The following is a 17,502-nucleotide window of genomic DNA, read 5'->3' as shown; positions in this document are numbered from 1 at the left end:
CAGAAGACTGGAGCACCACCAAACATTCCTGAACCTGCCCTGCCATCATCTGAAGCAAGAGGTGGTAACGAGGTGGAATTCAACCCTCTATATGCTTCAGAGGATGGAGGAGCAGCAAAAGGCCATTCAAGCCTATACATCTGGCCACGATATAGGCAAAGGAGGGGGAATGCACCTGACTCAAGCGCAGTGGAGAATGATTTCAACGTTGTGCAAGGTTCTGCAACCCTTTGAACTTGCCACACGTGAAGTCAGTTCAGACACTGCCAGCCTGAGTCAGGTCATTCCCCTCATCAGGCTTTTGCAGAAGAAGCTGGAGACATTGAAGGAGGAGCTAAAACAGAGCGATTCCGCTAGGCATGTGGGACTTGTGGATGGAGCCCTTAATTCGCTTAACCAGGATTCACGGGTGGTCAATCTGTTGAAATCAGAGCACTACATTTTGGCCACCGTGCTCGATCCTAGATTTAAAACCAACGTTGTATCTCTCTTTCCGGCAGACACAAGTCTTCAGAGGTTCAAAGACCTGCTGGTGAGAAAATTGTCAAGTCAAGTGGAACGTGACCCGTCAACATCTCCTCCTTCACATTCTCCCACAACTGGGGGTGCGAGGAAAAGGCTAAGAATTCCGAGCCCACCCGCTGGCGGTGATGCAGGGCAGTCTGGAGCGAGTGCTGACATCTGGTCCGGACTGAAGGACCTGCCAACGATTACTGACATGTCGTCTACTGTCACTTCATATGATTCTCTCACCATTGAAAGAATGGTGGAGGATTATATGAGTGACCGCATCCAAGTAGGCACGTCAGACAGTCCGTACGTATACTGGCAGGAAAAAGAGGCAATTTGGAGGCCCTTGCACAAACTGGCTTTTTTTTACCTAAGTTGACCCCCCCCCTCCAGTGTGTACTCCAAAAGAGTGTTTAGTGCGGCCTCTCACCTTGTCAGCAATCGGCGTACGAGGTTACTTCCAGAAAATGTGGAGAAGATGATGTTCATCAAAATGAATTATAATCAATTCCTCCGTGGAGACATTCACCAGCAGCAATTGCCTCCACAAAGTACACAGGGACCTGAGATGGTGGATTCCAGTGGGGACGAATTAATAATCTGTGAGGAGGGGGATGTACACAGTGAAAGGGGTGAGGAATCGGTGGATGATGATGAGGTGGACATCTTGCCTCTGTAGATCCAGTTTTGCAATGAGAGATTGATTGCTTCTTTTTTTGGTGGGGTCCCAAACCAACCAGTCATTTCAGTCACAGTCGTGTGGCAGACCCTGTCGCTGAAATGATGGGTTCGTTAAAGTGTGCATGTCCTGTTTATACAACATAAGGGTGGGTGGGAGGGCCCAAGGACAATTCCATCTTCATCTCTTTTTTCTTTCATTTTTCTTTGCATCATGTGCTGTTTGGGGACTTTTTTTTTGAAGTGCCATCCTGCCTGACACTGCAGTGCCACTCCTAGATGGGCCAGGTGTTTGTCGGCCACTTGTGTCGCTTAGCTTAGTCACACAGCGACCTTGGTGCGCCTCTTTTTTTCTTTGCATCATGTGCTGTTTGGGGACTATTTTTTTGAAGTGCCATCCTGCCTGACACTGCAGTGCCACTCCTGGATGGGCCAGGTGTTTGTGTCGGCCACTTGTGTCGCTTAGCTTAGCCATCCAGCGACCTCGGTGCAAATTTTAGGACTAAAAATAATATTGTGAGGTGTGAGGTGTTCAGAATAGACTGGAAATGAGTGGAAATTATGATTATTGAGGTTAATAAAACTATGGGATCAAAATGACCCCCAAATTCTATGATTTAAGCTGTTTTTTAGGGATTTTTGTAAAAAAACACCCAAATCCAACCAAAAAATTTCGGTGAGGTTTTGCCAAAACGCGTCCGAATCCAAAACACGGCCGCGGAACCGAATCCAAAACACAAAACCCGAAAAATGTACGGTGCACATCACTATATAAAATTGGTATATATATATATATATATATATATATATACCAATTTTATATAGTGATGTGCACTGGACATTTTTCGGGTATATATATATATATATATATATATAGTTACCCCGGTGCGGCACTCGGTACTTGACAAACGGACTCTGGAAACCAGTATAGTTTAACAACGTTTCAGTGCTCGCCGGCACTATCGTCAGGTTTATAAACCTGACGATAGTGCCGGCGAGCACTGAAACGTTGTTAAACTATACTGGTTTCCAGAGTCCGTTTGTCAAGTACCGAGTGCCGCACCGGGGTAACTATATGTATGTACTGCAGTACATGTGAAGGCACCGGTATATTATTATAGCTTCATCGAGGAGTGCCGGACCTATGCTACCGTATATATATATATATATATATATATATATATATTTATTATTATTATTATTATTATTATTTTTTTTTTTACAATAGTCTAAGGGATAGATTTACTAAGGCTTCTAAAATAATACATGGTAGTGTTGCCCAGAGATGCCAATTAGATTCTGTCTATCATTTCTCTATTGCATCCTATAAAATAATAGACAGAATCTGATTGTTTGCTATGGACACCACTTTTCATTTTTAGAAGCTTTCATATATCCACTGGTAATACCCCTTTTTCACTGACATAAAAATCCTGTTATTTTGCACATAAATTTGCAAAACCCGGGATTTGTTTATTAGAAATGGAGACAACGCGGGACAATGTCCCACCAGGATCACAGTGCCCTGCCAATTTCCAGGGTTGCAGAGGAAAAGGGGTATAAATGTACCAAAAATTGTGCTTTTTCATAAAAAGTACAATTGAACAGTGCGTTATGTACCCTCATAGAAAACCTCATTATCGTCCACCACTAAATAGCTGAAAAAGGGAATTATATTTATGGAGAGAATACAGCTGTCTACATTTCTCCAAGACAGGCATAGGCGAATCTGTGGGGTGGTCCACCAGACCACCCATTCAGTGGCGTAAGTTCGTCCCAGTCGCCCGGAGGCATGATAAATGTTGGTGCCCCCCTACATATACACACACATACCATATGTAGCTAGCCGGCACTAAGGGTGAACAGTAGCAGCGTGCTCAGGTACCTTTCCCAATAGTAATATAGATACACATAGAAAGTGGGCGCACACCAAGTCAGTCATTACAATAAAACAGAGACCAGCAAACCTTTATAGTACACCTACAGTACTCCCTCACCCGCCAGCGGGTCTCGATGGAGATGCTTTGGCGCAGCGGTGTGCCGATATGACTAGTGTCCACTCTAGGATTTTTTTAGGGCAGGGTGCTGATCACGGGGAGGGCACATTTTTAAGTTAGATGGGCAAACTTAGGTACATACTATAATGCTTGGTGCTCCCACTCCTATAGGCCAAAACATGGACAGTGCGCGCCGAAGGCGCGCAGCAAAAATCTAGGGGCGTTGTTTTGTGGGGAAGGGGCGTGGCCACATAATAGTGGCAATTCACATTACACCACACGGTAGTGCACCTAATACACATTGCACCAGGTAGAACCTTCTATACACACACTGCACCAGGTAGAGCACGTTATACATATTGCGCCAGATAGAGCACATTATACACACTGCTCCAGGTAGAGAGCACTGAGGCACACTGCACCAAATAGAGAGCACTGAGGCACACTGCACCAGGTAGAGAGCACTGAGGCACACTGCACCAGGTAGAGAGCACTGAGGCACACTGCACCAGGTAGGGAGCACTGTGGCACACTGCACCAGGTAGAGAGCACTGAGGTACACTGCACCAGGTAGAGAGCACTGAAGCACACTGCACCAGGTAGAGAGCACTGAGGCACACTGCACCAGGTAGAGAGCACTGAGATTGAAGTTTACAGCTGCAAAACACTAACAAGGTTAATTTAGCCCAGGGGGACTCTCATGTGCTTACCGGGTCCGGCGGCGCACGGCTGGGTCCAGCGGCGTGGCGGGGTCCGGCAGGCAGCAAACGGCAGGGCGCACAAAAACAGGCAGGGCGGGATTCAGCTGTCTAAGGGGCAGGGCGCAGCGCCCTGTGAAAGACACCTAGCGTGAACACTAGATACAGGTTGAGTATCCCTTATCCAAAATGCTTGGGACCAGAGGTATTTTGGATATCGGATTTTTCCGTATTTTGGAATAATTGCACACCATAAAGAGATATCATGGCGATGGGACCCAAGTCTAAGCACAGAATGCATTTATGTCACATATACACCTTATACACACAGCCTGAAGGTCATTTTAGCCAATATTTTTTATAACTTTGTGCATTAAACAAAGTGTGCCTACATTCACACAATTCATTTGTTTCATATACGCCTTATGCACACAGCCTGAAGGTCATTTAATACAATATTTTTAATAACTTTGTGTATTAAACAAAGTTTGTGTACATTGAGTCATCAGGAAACAAAGGTTTCACTATCTCACTCTCATTTAAAAAAGTCTGTATTTCGGAATATTCCGTATTTCGGAATATTTGGATATGGGATACTCAACCTGTATATATAAAAAAAACACACAAATGCCTCATTCACTTAAACACACACGCCGCTTTCACACACACACCTCCTTTACTTAAAAACACACACGCCGCTTTCACTTAAACACCCACACATGCCTTTCACTTACACACACACACACCTCTCACACACGTGCCTCTCACTTACATACACATGCCTCTCACTTACACATGTCTCTCACTTACATACACACATGCCTCTCACTTACACACACACACATGCCTCTCACTTACACACACACACACACACACACACACACACACATGCCTCTCACTTACACACACACACATGCCTCCCACTTACACACACATACATGCCTCTCACTTACACACACATACATGCCTCTCACTTACACACACACAAACATACATGCCATTCACATCACTCACTCACACACACACACATGCCTTTTTTACTTGAATGCACAACTTTCCTTAAAAACACACACACACACACACACACCTCACTTTAAAACAAGCACACACAAAACACAGTGCTTCCCCCCAAATCCACCTCTCCCCCACCCCCCACACAGTGCCTACCTTTGTCTATCATCAGGCTCACGGAGCACGGAGGAGCAGAGACATACTTGCCTACCCTCCCAGAATGGCCGGGAGGCTCCCGAAAATCGGGTGACCCTCCCGGCCCCCCGGAAAGGTGGGCAAGCCTCCCGCTTTCCCCCTCGGCAGCACGCAACAGAGAACAAGCATGCGATGTCCGATGATGCGATTCACGCTGAATTGCGTCGTCGTAGCTCCGCCCCCTGCTATGCAGCGGCTCGTTTCTCGGCATAGCACAGCGGGGGGCGGAGTCACGATGACGCGACCCTGATGTAACGCCCCCGGACCGCCCATACTGCTGCCAGCCACGCCCCCGGACCGCCTATCCGGTGCCGGCCACCTTCCCCCCCCCATACACCTACAACGCTGCCTCCTCCCGGAGGAGGAGGCAGCAAAGTAGGTAACTATGAGCAGAGAGCTTCCCTCGGCTGGCTTACTTAACTAGAAGGGCCCGGGAGGAGCTGTGCTCTGGAGCTCCCCCTAGCTGCAGCCAGTGCAATCTCTCTGTAAATACAGGAGGCAGCTTCCGTGTCACTGACACAGCTCCTCCGTCTGCAATAGCAGCGCGGTCCTCAGGCAGCGGGAGACAGTGGAGGAGATGTGCCCCCTTGCGGTCAGGAGCCCGGCGGCAGCCGACTCCACTGCCTCCCACAGTTCCGCCACTGCACCCATTAGCAAAAATAAAATGTAAAAATTAATTATTTTTAATAATTTGTCCTCCAACTCAGGAACGCGTTTGCTGACCGGGAGGACACTCACGCTGCAGCAGCTCCCCTGCTCCCCCCCCCCCCCCCGTTTGTAATTTGCCTCACCAGTCTGAGGGGAGTGCCGAGCCGAGGCACAGACTCCGGACGCTTCCTTCAGCTCCCGCCGCCTGCAGCCTGCTTCACCACTGTCACGAGCGCCCACGCGCCCACCCGCTCTGAGTCTGACTCCCCGCCCAGCAGCCCGCCCGTGGCCCGTGTGGAAACCCAGACACTGTCAGTCACAGTCACTACAGTGAGTGATCTGACTTTTACTGTGTCCTGTCACTGAATCTGTCACTCAGTGCTCTACCTGGTGCAATGTGTCTCAGTGCAATACCTGGCGCAATGTGTCTCAGTGCTCTACCTGGTGCAATGTGTCTCAGTGCTCTACCTGGTGCATTGTGTCTCAGTTCTCTGCCTGGTGCATTGTGTCTCAATTCTCTACCTGGTGCAGTGTATCTCAGTGCAATACCTAGCGCAATGTGTCTCAGTGCAATACCTGGTGCATTGTGTCTCAGTTCTCTGCCTGGTGCATTGTGTCTCAGTTCTCTACCTGGTGCAGTGTATCTCAGTGCAATACCTGGCGCAATGTGTCTCAGTGCAATACCTGGTGCATTGTGTCTCAGTTCTCTGCCTGGTGCATTGTGTCTCAGTTCTCTACCTGGTGCAATGTGTCTCAGTGCAATACCTGGCGCAATGTGTCTCAGTTCTCTACCTGGTGCAATGTGTATCAGTGCAATACCTGGCGCATTGTGTCTCAGTGCTCTACCTATTGCAATGTGTCTCAGTGCAATACCTGGCGCAATGTGTCTCAGTGCTCTACCTGGTGCATTGTGTCTCAGTTCTCTACCTGTTGCATTGTGTCTCAGTTCTCTACCTGGTGCATTGTGTCTCAGTTCTCTACCTGGTGCAGTGTGTCTCAGTTCTCTACCTGGTGCATTGTGTCTCAGTTCTCTACCTGGTGCAGTGTGTCTCAGTTCTCTACCTGGCGCAATGTGTCTCAGTGCAATACCTGGCGTAATGTGTCCCAGTGCTGTACCTGGCGTAATGTGTCTCAGTGCTGTACCTGGCGCAATGTGTCTCAGTGCTGTACCTGGCGCAATGTGTCTCACTGCAATACCTTGCGCAATGTGTCTCAGTGCTCTACCTGGTGCAATGTATCTCAGTGCAATACCTGGTGCAATGTATCTCAGTGCAATACCTGGTGCATTGTGTCTCAGTTCTCTACCTGGTGCATTGTGTCTCAGTTCTCTACCTGGTGCAGTGTGTCTCAGTTCTCTACCTGGTGCATTGTGTCTCAGTTCTCTACCTGGTGCAGTGTGTCTCAGTTCTCTACCTGGTGCATTGTGTCTCAGTTCTCTACCTGGCGCAATGTGTCTCAGTGCAATACCTGGCGTAATGTGTCCCAGTGCTGTACCTGGCGTAATGTGTCTCAGTGCTGTACCTGGCGCAATGTGTCTCAGTGCTGTACCTGGCGCAATGTGTCTCACTGCAATACCTTGCGCAATGTGTCTCAGTGCTCTACCTGGTGCAATGTATCTCAGTGCAATACCTGGTGCAATGTATCTCAGTGCAATACCTGGTGCATTGTGTCTCAGTTCTCTACCTGGTGCATTGTGTCTCAGTTCTCTACCTGGTGCATTGTGTCTCAGTTCTCTACCTGGTGCAATGTGTCTCAGTGCAATACCTGGCGTAATGTGTCCCAGTGCTGTACCTGGCGTAATGTGTCTCAGTGCTGTACCTGGCGCAATGTGTCTCAGTGCTGTACCTGGCGCAATGTGTCTCACTGCAATACCTTGCGCAATGTGTCTCAGTGCTCTACCTGGTGCAATGTATCTCAGTGCAATACCTGGTGCAATGTATCTCAGTGCAATGCCTGGTGCATTGTGTCTCAGTTCTCTACCTGGTGCATTGTGTCTCAGTTCTCTACCTGGTGCATTGTGTCTCAGTTCTCTACCTGGTGCATTGTGTCTCAGTTCTCTACCTGGCGCAATGTGTCTCAGTGCAATACCTGGTGTAATGTGTCCCAGTGCTGTACCTGGCGTAATGTGTCTCAGTGCTGTACCTGGCGCAATGTGTCTCACTGCAATACCTTGCGCAATGTGTCTCAGTGCTCTACCTGGTGCAATGTATCTCAGTGCAATACCTGGTGCAATGAATCTCAGTGCAATACCTGGTGCATTGTGTCTCAGTTCTCTACCTGGTGCATTGTGTCTCAGTACTCTACCTGGTGCATTGTGTCTCAGTTCTCTACCTGGTGCATTGTGTCTCAGTTCTCTACCTGGTGCATTGTGTCTCAGTTCTCTACCTGGTGCATTGTGTCTCAGTTCTCTACCTGGTGCAGTGTGTCTCAGTTCTCTACCTGGTGCATTGTGTCTCAGTTCTCTACCTGGTGCAATGTGTCTCAGTTCTCTACCTAGCGCAATGTGTCTCAGTTCAATACCTGGCACAATGTGTCTCAGTGCAATACCTGGCGCAATGTGTCTCAGTGCTGTACCTGGCGCAATGTGTCTCAGTGCAATACCTGGCGCAATGTGTCTCAGTGCTCTACCTGGCGCAGTGTGTCTCATTGTTCTGCCTGGTGCAATGTGTCTCATTGCTCTGCCTGGCGCAAAGTGTAGAATGTGCTCTGCCTGGCGCAAAGTGTAGAACGTGCTCTGCCTGGCGCAAAGTATAGAACGTGCTCTGCCTGGTGCAAAGTGTAGAACGTGTCCTGCCTGGCGCAAAGTGTAGAACGTGCTCTGCCTGGCGCAAAGTGTAGAACGTGCTCTGCCTGGCGCAAAGTGTAGATCGTGCTCTGCCAGGCACAAAGTGTTGAACGTGCTCTATCTGGTGCAAAATGTATAACGTGCTCTACCTGTTGCAGTGTGTGTATAGGGTGTTCTACTTGGTGCAATGCGTATTCGCTGCACTACTGTGTGGTGTAATGTGAATTGCCACTATTATGTGGCCACGCCCCTTCCCCACAAAGCAACGCCCCTACATTTTTGCTGCGCACCTTCTGCATGCACTGTCCATGCTTGCCATACAGAAAGGGGAGCACCAAGCATTACAGTATGTACAGAATTTTGCCCTTCTAACTTAAAAATGTGCCCCCCCCAAATGAAAAATGTGCCCTCCCCATGATCAGCACCCTGCCCCAAAAACCTCCTAGAGTGAACACTAGGATATGAATGTTCCCAGAGTGACGATAAATGGGACACGCCCCCATTCTCATTGACCACACCCCTTGTGATACGTGGTCACGCCCATTTTTCTGCGTGCGTCTCCACCGCACACACCCAGTGCCGGTAAGACATTTTTTGTACTTGGGACCACCCATTACCAGATCTCTAGTTTCGCCTATGAAGACAGGATGTATCTATAATACACCATCCATCACTGTATCTTATTTAATACACTCAATCTGCAAAATATTTACTTTAGATGTACAGTAGGTATAAAACTAGTTGCATTTTTATGCTTCATCTGCACTCAGTAAGTAATGTCTGAATCTATCCAACTCCTGCAGACAGAAGAAACTTTTACACAAGTATGTGCACAGGTATGGCCATTTTAGCTAGATGCTAGGGCAGGCCTGGCCGCCTGGACAAGTCCCAGTCTCAGCTATCTTGCACAGCATGTTGGGGGCTTGTAGTTTCACAATGCCTAGAGAGCCACAAGCAGGATAAAAGGAAAACCTTCCATCAGCACACTGCAAAGAAACAGCAATGAGATTTAAATATTACATGATGGGGGTCATTCCAAGTTGATCGCAGCAGGATTTTTGTTAGAAGTTGGGCAAAACCATGTACACTGCAGGGGAGGAAGATATAACATGTGCAGAGAGAGTTAGATTTGGGTGTGGTGTGTTCAATCTGCAATCTAAATTGCAATGTAAAAATAAAGCAGCCAGTATTTACCCTGCACAGAAATAAAATAACCCACCCAAATCTAACTCTCTCTGCACATGTTATATCTGCCCCCCCCCCCCCTGCAGTGCACATGGTTTTGCCCAACTGCTAACAAAAATCCTGCTGCGATCAACTTGGAATTACCCGTGATAACAGAAATACAGAGATCTCAGTCTGAATATATTTGCAAAAATATGTTTATTATTTATTTATTTATTTATTACCAGTTACTTATATAGTACATACATATTCCGCTATGCTTAACAAAGAATATTTGGCCAATCACATCAGTCCCTGCCCCAGTGAAGCTTAAATCTTCCCTATCGCATGTATATGCACACATTTTCATGCTAGGGTTAAATTTGTTGGGAGACAATTATCTAGCCAGCATATTTTTGGATTGTGGAAACCGGAGTAACCGGAGTAAACCCACGCAAGAACAGGGACAATATACATGCTCCACACAGTTAGGGCCATGATGGGAATCGAACCCTTTACCTTGTCCTGTGAGGCAGTAATGCTAACCATTACACCATCAGTACTGCCCACATGCATGTTTAAGCCCCCAGGCCCTGTTAAGACATCTCTGTTCTGCCTGTCCCTAGTGTTACTTAATAACAGCACCTACTTTGGGTCATATAATTGCATATTATTATGCTGCAGATGAGTCCCTGCTCATCCTTGCAGCTAGTCACGGAAATAGTTGGTCAGTTGGCTTGACTAACACACCCACAGTTGTGTATTTGCACTGTGTAAGCAACCACGATCCATAGGAATTAGTATATCTAGATTGAGATCTAATAGGCCCCACACACTGGCCGATTTGTTAGAAAGATATGAACGATCTCGTTCATAAATGAACGAGAACTCGTTCATATCTTTCAGTGTGGAGGCTCCAGCGATGAACGTTCATCGCTGGTCCCCCGTCGGCTGTACATGCAGGCCAATATGGACGATCTCGTCCATATTTGCCTGCACTTCAATGCAGCCGGGTGATGGGGGGAGTGAAGAAACTTAACTCCCCCCGTCACTGCCCCCCCCCCCCCGCGCCGCCGGGTCGCTCGTCGGCCATATCCGCCGTCGGGCAGCTCGGCGGCGGGTCGGCCAGTGTGTAGGGCCCTTAACTCATCTAGAGGCAACCCAAGATCCTCCAATTCGCAATACAATGACAAGCACACACTCCCAATACTGGTCCCATTCACGCCTCTCAGAACAGCAATATAAAATGGTGGTTAATGGTTTTTCAGGCACAGATGGGGCCAGCATTGGGAAAGATATATTAATGTTTGGGCACCAGTTAAAATCTTGCCTAGGGCATCTTACCACCCATGGCTGACTTGTATTTATCATCAAAGGAGACTCACAAATTTAAGGGAGTTGTCCTGGACTCTGTGGTAGGATACCGGCCCACAACTCCTGGCAGTGTGCAGGAAGAAGCATGGCCGCAGTGACATGGTTCATGGTGCTGTTCCTAGTCCTAATTCACCTCTCATCTTGACATACACAGCCCATGATAAATTATGCTGAATTAAACCCTGTGGAGGCCCTTAGGTAGTAGAAATATCTGGGCCCCCACCACAAATTATCTCCTAATATGTTTTTTATTTTACTAACCAACAGTCTACAATTTGGAAACTGTAATGTGAATCTGATGTCTATGGTTTATGTACTTTAAGTTGTTAATGGGTACATAACATGAATACAATATTTTCTCTATAGAGTGTTTAATGTAAAGTTTTCATTCTTTGCTTTGTTTCATTTTTCAAATTTTTTGGAAACATTTTAAGAAAGCTTGACTGTAATTTTCATTCAAGATCTAATCAATATTATTTTGATCCATTGTCACATGGCCCCTAAAAGGTGTGGGGCTCATAGGCCGGTGCCTACTCTGCCTATTTGGTAATCTGGCACTGCCCATAATATCCCAGAAGGATTCATTGAAAGTAAGAAAGTATGGCTTAGAGTAGTTTTTCCTTTGAATATTTAATTATGACATTATATGATATGACTACATGCAAACTCACATACAGCAATGCAAAATTATTCCTTTACTATGCTTGGGAAGAGTGCAATATCACATTTATTAAAATATGTTTCTTCTCCTTTAAAGCTTGCTATCAGCAAGTGATCTGTGAAGGAGAAGTCTGAACAAGGACATTCCTCTTTGTGATTGCTTGCTGCCACCAAATTCGTCTTCCCATGTCACAGATTTGTAGAAGTGCCTCTTGCCCCTATAAAGATATGTCTTCAAGCTATGTTACAAAACAATTGCATTCAATCAGAGCTATGCAGATACTGTAGAAATGGAAACAAATCAACCCAATTTTAAATCTATAAAGTCATGAAATACGTCAGAAAGACACCACTTTCCTACTTTTCCCAAGGACAGTGTATGAATGCTCTACATTAATCCATCATATCACTTTTCTAATAAAATAAAATTGTCACGCAATTAAGTTTGTATAATCAGTGTCCCTTATTAAGAACTATTTATTTATTATTTATTTATAGTTTCTTATATAGCGCAGCAAATTCCGTTGCGCTTTTTTAACTGGGAACTAGATGAAGATTTTAGTTTTACCAATATTATTGTAGGTCAAACTGATAATTAAATGAAGGTGCTTCCAAAGGATAGTTAAATGTTCTTATGCCCAGTGCCTGATGAACCATTAGTCTGATTAAGTAGCAGTTTAGGGCTCCTAGTTCAGCATGGATCGCAAAAAATCTTTCTCTAATGGGCAAAACCATGTTGCACTGCAGGTGGGGCAGATATAACTAGTGATGTGCACCGGAAATTTTTCGGGTTTTGGTTTTGGGTTCGGTTCCGCGGCCGTGTTTTGAATTCGGACGCGTTTTGGCAAAACCTCACCGAAAATTTTTTGTCGGATTCGGGTGTATTTTGGATTCGGGTGTTTTTTTCAAAAAACCATAAAAAACTGCTTAAATCATAGAATTTGGGGGTCATTTTGATCCCATAGTATTATTAACCTCAATAACCATAATTTCCACTCATTTCCAGTCTATTCTGAACACCTCACAATATTATTTTTAGTCCTAAAATTTGCACCGAGGTCGCTGGATGGCTAAGCTAAGCGACACTAGTGGCCGACACAAACACCTGGCCCATCTAGGAGTGGCACTGCAGTGTCAGGCAGGATGGCACTTCAAAAAAATTGTCCCCAAACAGCACATGATGCAAAGAAAAAAAGAGGCGCAATGAGGTAGCTGTGTGACTAAGATAAGCGACCCAAGTGGCCGACACAAACACCTGGCCCATCTAGGAGTGGCAAAGCAGTGTCAGACAGGATGGCACTTCAAAAAAATTGTCCCCAAACAGCACATGATGCAAAGAAAAATGAAAGAAAAAAGAGGTGCAAGATGGAATTGTCCTTGGGCCTTCCCACCCACCCTTATGTTGTATAAACAGGACATGCACACTTTAACGAACCCATCATTTCAGCGACAGGGTCTGCCACATGACTGTGACGGAAATGACTGGTTGGTTTAGGGCCCCCACCAAAAAAGAAGCAATCAATCTCTCCTTGCACAAACTGGATCTACAGAGGCAAGATGTCCACCTCATCATCATCGTCCGATTCATCACCCCTTTCACTGTGTACATCCCCCTCCTCACAGATTATTAATTCATCCCCACTGAAATCCACCATCTCAGGTCCCCGTGCACTTTCTGGAAGCAATTGCTGCTGGTGAATGTCTCCACGGAGGAATTGATTATAATTCATTTTAATGAACATCATCTTCTCCACATTTTCTGGAAGTAACCTCGTACGCCGATTGCTGACAAGGTGAGCGGCGGCACTAAACACTCTTTCGGAGTACACACTGGAGGGAGGGCAACTTAGGTAGAATAAAGCCAGTTTGTGCAAGGGCCTCCAAATTGCCTCTTTTTCCTGCCAGTATACGTACGGACTGTCTGACGTGCCTACTTGGATGCGGTCACTCATATAATCCTCCACCATTCTTTCAATGGTGAGAGAATCATATGCAGTGACAGTAGATGACATGTCAGTAATTGTTGGCAGGTCCTTCAGTCCGGACCAGATGTCAGCACTCGCTCCAGACTGCCCTGCATCACCGCCAGCGGGTGGGCTCGGAATTCTTAGCCTTTTCCTCGCACCCCCAGTTGCGGGAGAATGTGAAGGAGGAGCTGTTGACAGGTCACGTTCCGCTTGACTTGACAATTTTCTCACCAGCAGGTCTTTGAACCCCTGCAGACTTGTGTCTGCTGGAAAGAGAGATACAACGTAGGTTTTAAATCTAGGATCGAGCACGGTGGGTATACTATCCATCTACATTGTATACCTATGGTGTCATTTTTTTATACTATAAACGTAGTCTGCTGACAGTGTCCACCAGGTCCATTATACTGTATATAGCAGTACAGTAGGCCACTGCTGTACCTACCTCTGTGTCGTCACTCGTCGTCCATAAGTATACTATCCATCCATCTACATTGTATACCTGTGGTGTCTTTTTTTCTTTATACTATAAAAGCAGTCTGCTGACAGTGTCCACCAGGTCCATTATACTGTATATAGCAGTACGGTAGGCCACTGCTGTACCTACCTCTGTGTCATCACTCGTCGTCCATAAGTATACTATCCATCCATCTACATTGTATACCTGTGGTGCCTTTTAGTTGTGCGCATTAAAATATGGAGAACAAAAATGTGGAGGTTAAAAAAATAGGGAAAGATCAAGATCCACTTCCACCTCGTGCTGAAGCTGCTGCCACTAGTCATGGCCGAGACGATGAAATGCCATCAACGTCGTCTGTCAAGGCTGATGCCCAATGTCATAGTAGAGAGCATGTAAAATCCAAAACACAAAAGATCAGTAAAATGACCAAAAAATCAAAATTAAAAGCGTCTGAGGAGAAGCGTAAACTTGCCAATATGCCATTTACGACACGGAGTGGCAAGGAACGGCTGAGGCCCTGGCCTATGTTCATGGCTAGTGGTTCAGATTCACATGAGGATGGAAGCACTCATCCTCTCGCTAGAAAACTGCAGTGCCACTCCTAGATGGGCCAGGTGTTTGTGTCAGCCACTTGGGTCGCTTAGCTTAGTCACACAGCTACCTCATTGCGCCTCTTTTTTTCTTTGCATCATGTGCTGTTTGGGGACTATTTTTTTGAAGTGCCATCCTGCCTGACACTGCAGTGCCACTCCAAGATGGGCCAGGTGTTTGTGTCGGCCACTTGTGTCGCTTAGCTTAGCCATCCAGCGACCTTGGTGCACCTCTTTTTTTCTTTGCATCATGTGCTGTTTGGGGACTATTTTTTAAATCTACCATCCTGTCTGACACTGCAGTGCCACTCCTAGATGGGCCAGGTGTTTGTGTCGGCCACTTGGGTCGCTTAGCTTAGTCATCCAGCGACCTTGGTGCAAATTTTAGGACTAAAAATAATATTGTGAGGTGTTCAGAATAGACTGAAAATGAGGGGAAATTATGGTTATTGAGGTTAATAATACTATGGGATCAAAATGACCCCCAAATTCTATGAATTAAGCTGTTTTTGAGGGTTTTTTGTGAAAAAACACCCGAATCCAAAACACACCCGAATCCAACAAAAAATTTTCAGGGAGGTTTTGCCAGAACGCGTCCGAATCCAAAACACAGCCGCGATAACCGAATCCAAAACCAAAACGCAAAACCCGAAAAATGTCCGGTGCACATCACTAATTAAAACTATATCTGGATTGTGTCATACAAGTATGAAAAAATATCTGACAGAAATTAGTGGTGCTATATACACAGTAATATTAAATAATAAAGCTTGGTTTGGCGGTTGATACAAGTTGTTCTATGCCCATAATTCCAGCCTAATCTTGATTGTGTTTTACTCATGAACTCCCATATAACTATAAATGACTAATTGAGATTTGCCAACTAACCTTTGTTTAAATTAAAACAGGGTTGTTTTAGATTTCACAGATCTGCAGCAAGCACTATGAATTTACATTATGGAATGTCAGCAAATGCAATGCAGATTGTAGAGATTGCTTTTTCAGCCAACTATTGCCAACTTCTATAAATACATTCTGGTACAACAGGTAGGAAGATTATGACCACAGCTGCTAGCAGATGGAGCAATGCAGCAGAATGTCTTACAGAGTGAACACTCAACAATAAACAAAGGATTACAAATAATAATTGGTATTGTTTACAAGTACAGAAAATGTATAAGCTTTCACATTACTAGAGTAACCCAATCATACATGTTGTTATTATATACATTTTATTTATAAGGCGCCACATGTGTTTCGCAGCGCCGTACAAAGGACAGTACAGGGAGACAAAACTTAGCATTACAGTAAATAAATAACAGAAATAGAGTACAGGTAACATAGAGCACCACAATTCTCACATAATACAGCTAAGATGTAAGTAGTGAGGGAGTGATCATCGTACTACTAGGGGCTGGTGGCCATAGATGGAGATGAGCCTTTACTAGCAGGGTAAAGATGGTCGTTGAGTAGGGGAGAGCTGCGAGTGAAATGTGTTGAGAAGAGGGCTTAGATAACAAGAGGAAAGAGGGCCCTGCTCTGAAGAGCTAACAATCTAGTGGGGAGGGAGCAGGCAAGCGGGAGGTTGCGTGATGGCAGTATGCAAGCAAAGCTGAGATGTTCACGGCATGAGGCAGTGGGGTGGAGGCACGGCCTCAGGACTGGGTTATGCAATGGGAGGGTATGCTTTGATGAATAGGTGGGTTTTTAGTGCCCGCTTGAAGCTTTGCAAGGTCGGGGAGAGTCTAATGGAGCGAAGCTTTGCAAGGTCGGGGAGAGTCTAATGGAGCGGGGGAGTGCGTTCCACTGAAGGGGTGCAGCACGGGCGTAGTCCTGAACACGAGCATGGGAAGCAGTGACCAGGGCGGTGGAGAGGTGGCGGTCATTGGTCGACCGTAGGGGGCAGGAGGGAGTATGAAGGGAGAGGAGGTTGGAGATGTAGGGAGATGTGGGGAGCAGTGGAATTAGAGATGGCCTTGTATGTGTGGGTGAGAAGTTTGAAGAGGATTCTGTAGGGGAATGGGAGCCAGTGTAGATTTTGTCGAAGGGGAGTGGCAGATGTGGTGCATCGGGAGAGGAAGATAAGCCTAGCTGCGGAGTTCAGGACAGATTGGAGGGGAGCAATATGGGAGCAAGCGAGGCCAGTGAGGAGAACATTGCAGTAGTCAAGTCATGAGATGACCAATGAGTGGATGATGAGTTTAGTTGCACTCTGGGAGAGATATGGCCTGATACGAGCAATGTTGCGTAGCTGGAAATGACAGGATTGTGCCAGAGCTTGGATGTGGGGTGCAAAGGAGTCAAGAGTGACGCCCAAGCAGCGGAGTTAGGGAACGGGGGAGCTTCAGAGAGTGCTCAGACATCCAGGAGGAGATTGCAGAGAGGCAGCTAGAAACCTGAGAGAGGACAGAGGGGGACAGATCAGGAGAGGAGAGGTAGAGTTGTGTGTCATCAGCATAGAGGTGGTATTGAAGGCCAAAGGAGTTAATGAGCGCACCCAGGGAATAGGTGTACAGGGAGAACAGAAGGGGGCCAAGGACAGAACCCCGAGGGACACCAACAGGAAGGATGGAAGGGTGTGAGGTGGTGCTGGAGGCAGACACAGAGAAGGAGAGGTTAGTGAGGTAAGAAGAAAACCAGTCAAGGACAGTGCCAGAGAGGCCAGCGTTTTGGAGTATGCGAAGGAGGAGAGGATGATCTACGGTGTCAAAGGCAGCAGAGAGGTCCAGAAGGATGAGCAGAGAGAAGTGGCCCCTGGATTTGGC

This window comes from Pseudophryne corroboree, chromosome 4, assembly GCF_028390025.1.
Source record: "Pseudophryne corroboree isolate aPseCor3 chromosome 4, aPseCor3.hap2, whole genome shotgun sequence".
Classification (NCBI taxonomy): domain Eukaryota; kingdom Metazoa; phylum Chordata; class Amphibia; order Anura; family Myobatrachidae; genus Pseudophryne; species Pseudophryne corroboree.
The sequence above is the reverse complement of the archived record's forward strand: the minus strand, read 5'-3'. Positions refer to the sequence as shown.